Source organism: Bactrocera latifrons, unplaced genomic scaffold (genome assembly GCF_001853355.1).
Source record: "Bactrocera latifrons isolate USDA-ARS-PBARC rearing strain unplaced genomic scaffold, ASM185335v1 scaffold_12, whole genome shotgun sequence".
In the NCBI taxonomy this organism is placed as follows: domain Eukaryota; kingdom Metazoa; phylum Arthropoda; class Insecta; order Diptera; family Tephritidae; genus Bactrocera; species Bactrocera latifrons.
In genome coordinates this window covers 1,168,016-1,180,187 of record NW_017534630.1, presented here as the reverse complement: position 1 = coordinate 1,180,187, position 12,172 = coordinate 1,168,016, and positions in this window count along the sequence as shown.

The window sequence follows — 12,172 nt, the reverse complement described above, 5'->3', positions numbered from 1 at the left end:
CGACGCATTACCCGCCGGGGTAAGCAGAGGAAGAGGTAGACCTCCACTCCTTTGGGAGGACCAGGTGGAAAAAGACCGGGCTTTGCTTGGAATATCCAATTGTCTACGCCAGTAAAAAAGAAGAAGAACCATCCGCTTCAGAAATGGAGCAATTTTACTTCGTACTCATGCAACGCGGGATACAGAGTATATTGGATTTGTTTTTACTAGATTTAATTTTAACGTTTCGATATATTTTTGCGAATTTTAAAACAAACTATTCTTTGTTTTTGTTTCTTACTTTCTTAGTACTTCAAATAAAATTGCCAAGGGTTTGTTCTTATATAAGGATGATCGGTAGATATTTCTTAATGGAGCTGGAAGCATTGAGGATTTAATTTAGTAATGCAATTTACCCAGTAAAGCGTTAAAGAAAATTGTTCATAGTCTACTACTATAAATATAAAAATATATACATACATATCCGCAATTCGGGCATAAAATCTACATCGTACTCTACACTCCTTGCATTAACTGATAAATAAGTCAGTTAACGCATAAATCTTTTACTGCTCCAGCGTGGCATTCACTTAGCTGACACCCAAAAGGACGTTACCCAGCACTATTTCAGCACTAAAAAGTAATACGTTAATACGCGATTCATAAAATTATAAGGAAGTTGTCAGTATACAAGTGAGCTTGTATATTTCAAGAATTTGCTCCGCTTTGAAAATTCCGGCCGCATTTCCGCAGGTGCATGCCATTTATGCAGTCAGCAGTCAAGTTCAGCGGAGTCAAGTTAAACGTCGTTGCGGCAAGTTAACTGTTGCAACCGTCATTTAAAATATATATAATGTATATACACTTACCATATATAAATATAATCTTGCAACAGCCGAGATTTTCTTAGATTTTTTTGCATTTAGTCTGGTTGGTAATTTCTTAGCTTGTGTTGTTTTAGTACATGACTTTATAGCTGAGGCCATGGTAAGTTTTTGTTAAATTGACATCTTTTATATAAAAAAATGCGCCCATTTTTTGTTTATTATTGTAAAAATTGGTGCATATAAACCATTTACAATGGAGACAATTGTTTCTGAACAATATCGTTGTAAAAATACCACTCCTTAACGCCAATATTTTTTATAGTTTACTCTTTATGAGTATATCGCGAGCGCTGATATCTCTATCACAAATTTGAAACATTCGTTTCGAATCTTTGCATATCACTTTCAATCAAGATTTTGTATGTAAACAAGCAAAATTGCCGCATTCGAAGAGGAACCTGAAGATATTCAGGAGCTGCCATTTCATGCAAAAAAATAATGGTTTGGAATGGTTTGTGGGCCGGTGAAATCATCGGTATTTTTTTTCAAAAAAATTCCTGAAATTGAAGATCGTGATCACGGCGACATTTAGTTTCAACAAATCGGCGCGACTTCACACACATCGCATCAATCAATGGTTTTATTGATAGAACACTTCGGTGAGCAGATAGTTTCACGTTTTGGGCTGATCGATTGGCCATTAAGATCATGTGATATCACACCATTAAAACTTTCCTGTGGGAGTATGTTAAGACTAAAGTCTATACTGACAATTCGATCTGACCGATAAAAATTAAAATAAATATTTTGTATACCCTTTAATGCAATAAGAAATATACCGGTTAGGATATTATAGCTTCGGAAGTTAAAACGAAGAAAAATTAAATGCATTCAGCTCCCAAAGTTTTTCTCAGTGAGAAAAAATTCACCGAAATGGCTAAACCAAATTTTTAAAATAGATACCCTGCTATTAAATTAGTTTTAATTTTATAAAGGTTTTGCACATTTTCTTTTCTTTTTAAATAAAAACCATCTAAAATATTTTTGTTAAATAAAATCGCAAAAAAAAAACTTTTTTCGGAATGTCAAGAGAACTGAAGTCTTATAAGATCCTCAAAAAGTCGATCGGAATGATGTTGTAATATCAAGTATGTACTGTTTACAACTTATTAACGAAAAAATAAATCGAAACTTTTTTGTTACTTTTTGTTATCTTCTTCTTTATTGGAGTAGACACCGCTTAGGCGGTTATAATCGAGTTTACAACAACGCGTCAATCGTTCTTGCTCTCCACTGTGTTTTACCGATTGCCGATTCCAAGTGTAGAAACGTTATTCACCTGATCTTTCCAACGGATTGGAGGTCTTCCTCTATTAACCCGGCGGGTCATCCGTAAAATACTCTGGCGTCTTTTCATCCATTTGGACGACATCACCTAGTCAGCGTAGCTGTTGTCTCTTAATTCGCTGAACTATGTCAATGTCGTCGTATATTATATCTTATACATCTCATCGTTCTATTGACTGCGTCATTCGTCGTCGCCAATGCGCAAAGGACTCTCTACTCTCGAACGGTCGTAGCGCCGACTCATCAGATATTGCCATCGTCCATGCTTCTGTAATATATAGCCGGACCGCGATGATAAGTGGCTTGTAGAATTTGGTCTTAGTTCGACGAGAGAGAACTTTATTTCTAAACTGCCTACTCAGTCCAAAGTAGCACCTTTTGGCAAGAGATCTTCTGTGATCAGATGGGATGTTGTTGGTATTAGTGTTGGTTTCCAGATAGATGAAATTATCTACGAACTCGAAGCTGCAGTGTGGTAATAAGACGTCGTGCCAAGTCGCAAGTGCGACGACTGTTTGGTATTGGCTTACAAAATTCTGTCAGCGATTGGAATTAATTAAGAAAAATAAAGGAAAAAAAAAGCAATAACAAACGTTAACTTCGGCTGCACCGAAGCTAATATACCCTTCACAGGTGAATTTCTTTTACTTACTTTGTGTTCAGTTTGTATGGAAGCTATATGCTATAGTTAACCGATCTGAACAATTTCTTCGGATATTACATTGTTGCCTTAGAAAGTAACCTGTGCCAACTTTTGTGAAGATACATTGTCAAATGTGAAAGTTTTCCATACAAGAACTTGATTCCGATCGTTCAGTTTGTATGGCAGCTATACGTTATAGTGATCCGATATCGGCAGTTCCGACAACTGAGCAGCTTCTTGTAGAGAAAATGACGTTTGCAAAATTTCAAAACGATATCTAAACAACTGAGGGATTAGTTCGTATATATACAGACCGACTCAGCTCAACATACTGATCATTTATGTTTATACTTTATAAGGTCTCCGACGCTTATTTCTGGGTGTTACAAACTTCATGGCAAACTTAATATACCCTATTCAGGGTATAAAATCGGCATTAAAAGAAAATTATAATAATAGTGAACGAGCGCCAAAACAAATTAGCATTTGATATTCGAAAAGACCGTCTAGCAACTGAAGCACCACTATTTGTACGATCACTTAAACCACTTTATTAGTATTTAAGAAATTTCTGTGTTATCATATATGAAAACATTTACTGCCATTCTGCAACATGCTCACCCCTGTTAGCAAGGCCATAAAAATTGCAGCATGAACCGCAGGAATGATTCTCGTTAAAAACCACTAAAAGAAAAACAACACACAGATTAGTGCAACGGATAAAATGCCGAGGCACTGCATAGATAAGCTCTTATATATGTATGTATGTATATGTATGACATTAAAGTTACTTGCGCATTAGTACGTAGGTGTGTGTATGCATTTTAGCACATTCGTCGCACCAACTAACAAGCAACGCGACGCGCCGATAGCTTCGACCGCTACTTCAGTCGGCTGATAAATGAGAAAATCGCACTGCACAGCGGTGAGTTTGCATAATAATTGGAAATCGTACGTCGTCAGCCAATTAACGAACCAATGAACGAGCGAACGGTGCACAAAAAAGTGGCTACTTAATTTTCGCAGCGCCAATGGCGGGAACTTAACGAAAGCAAAAAGCGTAAAAAAAATCAATGGAAATAAATTACATACATACATACGTACATGCAGACAAAAATTCAGCTGTAACAATTCGAAAGCAATTGCCTTTTCGGGATTGCACGGCAAAACGGTGCGGCATGCCTCAGCGTGGTGAACAGTTAATGCACCTACACATTGTAACCGAGCAGCAAAAAATCAAAGCAGTAGCTACAACAACAATAACGGCAACCGGCAGCACAGCAGTAGTGAAAAGCCATAAATGCTGCAACAACAATTAAAACAACAGGATAATAGCAGCGTGATTCCTGATAATTTGTTGGTGCGAGTGCACTTAGTGATGCAACGAATACTTGCATGCATTGTATATGTACAGACATTTATGAAGCCGAGTTATGACTCATAACCTACTTATGTCCTTATGAGTACTAAACTCAGCTGATAGCATGAGTAACTAAATATAGATTAGATATATGTAGATGGTTGTAGAAAGTACATAGCTGTCTTCTTCTTCTTTGGCATTACATCTGTGGGCCGGTCTGGATCGAGAGCACAAAACTTCGATAGTTGCCTCTATCATGTGCGAGGTTTCGTCCATTGTAGATCACAAGTGCTTCCAAAGCATCCTTGCTTCTGTTTTTAACCCATGGATCTCGAATCGAAGGAGTTTTTCACTGGCATGTCCTAACCAGCACATTCGCCGGAATTTTATGCACTTAACTGGGTGTAGAGCTCATACAGTTCGCGGTTCCATCTTCTTCAACCTTCATTGTTCACACGGACGGCTCCGCTTCTCTCGAATGCTCTAAGTATTTGCATATCTCAATTCATCATTTTCCATATTTCTGCGTCGTAAAATAGGACGGGAATGATGAGAGACTTATTGATCGTAGTTTTTGTTTGTCGAGAGAGGGATCTGCTTCTCAATTGCCTACGGAAAGAACGCGTAACTGAACACTCGGATATCTTCACACACTATGACTGTTTACCTGATCATCTAAATCATGGAGTCGCCAAAACGAACTCTGGCCTTGCGGAAGCTTGGTCAATGCTGGGCCATCATCGCCACTTGCGCCGTCGCAAAAACCGTTTGGCTCAAGAGCTATTACAGGAGATCTAGCTATCTTCTTGACTTCAGTAAGGCTAGCCTCCCCCTAGATATGGGGCTATTAACAGGCCATAGCCCTGCGTGCTGTAAGATTGGGAATGTGACCAAATGTTGTCTGCATAAGCTGTTTGAAAGAAGATTAAGTTGAAACAACTCAGCACTTCCTTCTTTACTGTCCCTGAAGTTCAAGTCAAGGGAAACATATACATATATCCTCGAATTTCAGCGGCGCATACTTTGGACCGAAATCGAATATATACGCACTAACTGTATTCGGAAACATTGCTCATGATGATATTACAATAACAAAAACCACACCATATTCGGGCCATTGCTGCAGTGGCCAACGCTGATTACCCGTAATGTTGGATACGTTGCCGCTACTGCAGGCAAATATTTGCGCGCAACGGTTGACGATGCGACACTGGCAATGGCGAGCGAACGCAATGAGCGCGCAACGCACGGACAGGGCGCGGACGAGGCTCATAACAAAAGTTGTATTGTACGGGCCATTTCCACTATTTATTAGCAATTGCTGGCTGACTGCGAGCAGCTGGCGTGGCGCAAATAGCCGCACATACAGGCGAACACCCACCGGCCGGCGAATGGTGGGCAAACAAAGCGAATAAAACAATAATAACAACGGACAAAACTACATATATTTTTAAGTTGAGGACAATAAAAACGTTTTCGTGGCTTTTTACGCGGTTTGGCATACACTTTTGCTGTTGTTGTAGTTGATGTTATTGCCGCTGTTCTTGTTGTTTCGCGCGATTGCTTGTGGTGGCAGAGAAATTCCTGCGTTGGCAGCAAGAAAGTTTTCGCTGACATTGTAGGTTGGCAGATTTGCAGCTTTTCATGTTTACAACTCTCTTGCTCTCTCTCTTTTCCTCTTCATTGCTGTGAAAATCTGTTGGTCGTGTTTGTCCGTGTGATTGCTGCATGTTTGCCGTTTAATTGATTATTTGCTTACTGAAATGTCAATGCAATGACAACTCAGCCACCAGGATTCCACACACATCGCGCATATTTAAATAATAAAACTGGTTATGACTCAATTTGCCGAGTGGCGTGACAGCATTGCGTGCCCCACAGGCAGCAGAGTCTGCGCACACATGTGCAAATATAATTAAATACGACGAAAAGGAGTAACATAAAAGCAGAGATGTTCACCTGTGGTTTGGCTTGATATCCCGACTGCAATCGGCAACAAATAAAACTCTAATTTATGACATGATAGTGTGGCTAATTGGTCGTCTTGTAGCGTTTTTTTTTCCTCGACTATTTTTGCTCTTGCGTTTAGAGTCCCGTATTGGCTTCCATATTCATTGCGTCCGCTGTGTAGCCGCAGGCTGCCACATACATACATATGTATGCATATGAGTGTGCTCTATGTCTTGCGTTGATTAAATTTACCTCCAGTTTGTGCGCATGCGCAGTAAATATTTGATTGCCAGCAATGTGTTATTTGTTAGTTGCAGATGCTAGCAGTTTTCGTTATTCAGCGTGATTGCTCCGGTGTGGCACCTGTGTATATATATGCTTGTAAGTATGTATGCATATGTGTATTATAGTTTGAAGCAATTTCATTAGTTTTTTGTTTGCTGTTTTCTTGTGTCAAGCACGGACTCCTTTCGCTATAATCGTACACTGCACAACGATGTTGCGCTCTTATCTCCTCAGGCTAGTGGAATAATTACTCTTTTATTCAACTGGCATACGAATATTTGCTTGTTTTAGTGAATACTTAATTGTATATACGGAATTCATAAATTTACTTATTGGATGTTATAAATTTGTGAAAAGAGAAAAAACGTGGAAATATCAAAGACAGGGAAAGACAAGTCGCAAATTAACACATACTATATGTTTGTATGTACACAAATATAATATAAAGTCAGCTCGAATATAATTATGTTTTGATATATGAGAGCTGGTGTAACGTTGGATCAATTAAGTTCTTTTTACGGGACCAAACTGGAGTAAAATGTCTCCCTTAAATTCGTTAAGATATCCTGATATATACTTTATGACATGAAATCAACCTGAAAACACGAAAAACGTCGGTTTCATCACCAGTTAAAATAACAGTATATAGTATAGTGCGGGGTCCGATCTGTACTGTTTGCTCCGATTTGTAGTGATGCCTGTTTCCTGAATATAATTTCTGAAATAAAAAAAGTTTCATACAAGGGCTTTATCTCGATCAACGTTTGTATGGTAACTATATGCTATAGTCGCCCGATTTGAACTATATATGGTTGTGAATATAAATTGTTAAATACATTGGCTTGATTTTAATAGGTCAGTGAGGTAGCTATACTATAAGCCATAATGACTGAAGATAGTGATCCCTTATAAATAATTAGTTTGGGGATTATTTGCGAATTTTACGAATTCGTCTTGTCATCATGATCATAAAAAAATGATCCCTATCGATTAGTTTTAGGCTTTGCAAAGAACCGATTTTTAAAATTGTTGATAATGTAGCATACTCTGTGTCAAAATAATAACCATTCCCACAAGAATCGGGTATATGTAACCAGAATACTCCTGGGGTTTTTATTCAGCAGAGGATTGTGAGTTTGGATTGATCTTTACTTTAACTACTTAGGAAAATGTTCATATTCAGATGAAAACATGATAGTTAATTGAAGTATTGATGAGAGTATACCAACTTTGACTGAACTGACAAATATAAAAACTAACCGCCACGTATTTTAATACGAATCCTCTTTACCACCTTTAGAAAAGGCTCTTGAGCCAATACAAGACATTTAAAAAAATGGTAAAGTCGATCCATAAGATAACACGTGTTGAGATACCCTGATAATTTTCTAATGCCAACCAAAAGACTTTCAAGTATTTCGTCATTAACAGAAATAGATGGATGACTTTACGACATTCATTGAATGCTTTGTGCCACTCAAATACTTACGGATTTGATAAAGTAGATTTCCCGAAAGACTTCTGCAACATTTTAAATGATTTCGTACCCGGATTGCAGTGGAAATGTCAAGAAATTTTTTTGTTCGATTGTTGTTTTCATGGTAAAATTCGTGCAACAAACTTTTAGACAAACAGCTGTCAAAGATATTATAATTGATATATGTATAGAGACCAAACTTCGAATGAAACCAATCTTGGAAACATTTTATTCGTTTTATGCGAGTACTTCATATGGTTTGATCAGAAGGCATAGCTACATTTTGAAAATAAAGTTTCAGCCAAGAATAAATCTTTCTCAAGAACAGCGGTCTCTACAGACATGGAACCAGTTGGCAACCAAAAAAGTACGGATACAGGCTACGGATCTTCAAAACTTTTTTTGATAGGTCTTCTCCCTCTTCTTTACTGGCGTAGACACCGTTTATAGTCGAGTTAACAACAGCGCGCCAGACATTTCTTCTTTTCGCCTCGTGGCGCCAATTGGATATTCCAAGCGAAGCTAGGTCTTTTTCCACCTGGTCCTCGCAACGGAGTGGTGATCTACCTCTTCCTCTGCTTACCCCGGCGGGTACTGCACTATGTCAATGTCGCCGTTTATCTCATACAGCTCATCGTTCCATCGAATGTGATATTCGCCGGGGCCAACGCGCAAAGGACCATGAATCTTTCTCAGAACCTTTCTCTCGAAATTTCGAAACGTCGGCTCATCAGTTGTTGTCATCGTCCAAGCCTCTGTATGGTCGAGAGAAGACTTTACTTTACAATTACCTACTCAATACGAAGTAGCAACCGTTGACAAGAGTTTTTCTGCTTTGGATTTCCAGGCTGACATTGATGGTGGTGTTTATACTAGTTTCCTTTTACAGATGATAAATCCTAACACACCTAGCACCTAGCTTGCTAAGCTAGGTTAGGCCTGTTATTAAGATGGTGCTTTTGTTTTAATCGATATCATAGGACCTTAGGAGTGAATTCTGTCAGCATTCGTCAACAGCGCAGCTGTTGTATTGTCAAAAAAGGCAAATAGTTCTAAGTCGACGATATACTAGTATAGGGTTTTCCAATAAGAGTGAAAAGATTTCTTAAAAAAACGCAATTTAAATGTTATGGAAATTCAATTGTATTTTATTTAATGTGAAGTACAATCGATAATATTAGTTTCTGGATATAACATCATTCAAATGGCCTCCACTTCTTTTTCTGGAACGAGTTCGACGAACACCAAATTCGAATACCCGCAAATCACAACTTCTTGGGGGCCATGCAAAATCACAATTTCTAGAAATAATCGAACCTCCAAACTTTTCTCGCAATAGTTAGTTCCGTTGTTACATGCGCTGTATGGCACGTAGTCCTGTCTTGTTGGATCCGGATGTTGTCCAGATCAACTTCTTTCAATTGCGGCCATAAAAATTTGGCTATCATTGGTCTATTATTGCTATTGGTATAGCTCTCTCTACTAGTAGTAACGGTGTAGCCAGCTTCATTTCGAAAGAAGTACGAACCAATGATTCCACCAGTTGGTTGTTCATGAATAATTTGTGGAATTTCTTCGCACCAAAATCGACAGTTTTTTTTTTACCGCAATAGAAATACATAAACATTTTCTAATATAAAATTAAAAAAAAAAGAACAAAAATTTATAAATGTATAAATATCAGTATTATAAGTTTTCACGTTAGTTTTCAGAGTTTGAAAATATGTCCAGAAAATTTTTCTAAGATATAAATTTTTGAGGGAAATGTTGCCCATGTTAGAAAAATTCAGAGCCACTGTAATTTATGAGTACACATTGCTCCCGAAGTCGATCAAAAGTTCAAATTCATCGCTGACAGAGCCACATATAAAATGCACTTCCTAAAATCACTTGCAACACTTCAACTTCAAGGTCCGAATTTATGAAGCTTGCAAATGTTTATGCAAATTCCTAAGGACCGGGGTGGTCTATAAACTAGCAGTTCGAGAACAAGTAATCAACACATGGAGTATCAACAATCGCTGTAAGGCATAGTTCATTATTGTGCTCAAGAGTCATTTGACAGCTCCATTAAATCTTGATTAGTTTTGATCGGTCCTATCACCCGACTCGATCATTAAAAGCTACTATGAGTCATAAATTAAATGGCATAGTTAGATTATTTTCGTAATAGAGGCGCCCGCCTACTCGGCCGCCAGCTACAGTACGTTTAGGCTATTGTAGATGTACGCACGAGTGTGCATGCAGTGGCGACTGTTGTAAATTGCCTCTTTTAACAATTTAATTATGTTATTAAAGTAGCAAATAGCTCTGGCTGCCACCAATTATACGGTACAGGCATGTGTGTGGCGCTTTTAAGCACTTGAAATTTAGTTGTACAACAAGTGTTTCTCGCGCATGCGTACATGCTACACAGCAATAAACATGGTTATCTATACTTTTATATACATATTACCTCAAGTTCGCTACCGATTGTGGTGCGAGCGTGCATTGCCGGGGTGAGTGAGGATCAAATGGCAAATAAATTGCATGAATTAGCATTTTATGAATGGAAAAAAAGCGAGCGAAAAGAAGATGTATGAAATAAACAAAATGAAAAAGTAAATGACAACGGCAACTGCCAACGCATTTTTACAACGCACTCGGTCTGGCATTCTGTCAATGAGCCATCAACTGCATCATTTCTATGTAAGTAAGTGTGTAAGCCTTGTGTAAGTCGGTGTAGGAGCGGCGTAAAACTACTCATGCTGCAGTGCCACAACCTGTTGAAAGTTACTGCATTACCGTGTGGCATGCGTTGTTGCTGAATTTAATGAATATTTTTACGCACAACTTCCAACAGTAGTTAACTGTTTGGTGGTTTTGTTGCATGGAAGAGTGCTCCGTTGAAGCGTTGAAGTAGCCTTGATTGACTGACTGACTTTTATGCATTTCAATGCGGGTCTTCAAACCGGTAAGTGAAAATGTTAGGAGTGTGTGTGTGCATGAGCACTCTTGCGGTTTTATGCTGATTTTGCGGTAAATTTCTATACATTTTCGCTTTGCTTTTGTGCGTGTTGCGTGGCGTTGGTCAAACTCAATCAAAGCAGATTTATGACTGAGGTTGCTTTCGCCCATCATTCAATAATGATGCTTAATGGTTTTGTTCGTAAATTAAAACTACATTGATTCTACCTAACGTATGGATACGCCAGTGTGGTCTCTAATGGTTCGCTTTATTACACGTGCTGCAATTTGTATTATATATAGTATACGTATTTCGTTTGCCTCACCATATGTTGGCGGTATGTATAAACGTTAGTGGTATTGTCTGCATGGATGAATAATTTCTATATAAGATAGTTTTTGCTCATTGTATACTCATTGAAGAATTTAAATATATTAATAGTCAAATACTTTTTTGAAATGCATTATAATTTATATAATACACTGAATATGTACATATAAAAATTGTTTACTTTTAGAACTGAAAGTTTTTTTTTGGTATTGATTATTATTTTTACGATATTACTGGGCATTTATCTAAATCTTAATACAATATTTTCCGATATTCCTGATTAACTTAAGGAATAAAGTGCTATCATTAATAGGGTACTCATGCTATCTGTGTTCGTCCCGACTGACAGTTGGTATTCTTGTTGAACATAATACTGTGATCAAATTGAAAGGTGAATTTTTATACTTCGCGTGTTTTTCGAATCGGCACATTTTTTTTTCTGTAAGTTGGTAGTGCTGTTAGTGACACCTACGCAAAATTTGACGTCAAAATATTAATTAGTATTTGAGATGCGCGTCGTTTTCTGAGGCTCTAAAAGGGAATTCTTCGATTTTTGTTATGTCTGAATTTATTGAAGAAGTACGATAATGCACCATCTCATACTGTATTGGTTATTCGTGATAATTTCGCCATATTTTCAATTAATATCGGGCAGTAACCAGCAAATTCACCCGATTTACCTTCGTGCAACTTCTGGCTATTCAGCAAATTCACGTGACCACTCCGAGGACACCGTTTTGACTCAATTGAGGATATAAGAGCTGAATTGAAAAAAGGCTCTGATGACCTTCACAACGCTATGCAAGTGCTATGATGACTTGAAAATTCGTTGGCATAAGTATATTGCAGCGGGAGAGGTTTACTTTGAAGAAGATGAAACGTTTCAGTGACATTTTCAAAGATTTAAGTATGTTATTTAAGGGGTACAGCTAGCGTGAAGTTTCGAAAATATCAAACCATTTATTCTTGCATACATCTTTAGCATATACCTTCAAAATTAACATGCTAAAACCTTAGTTGGATTAGT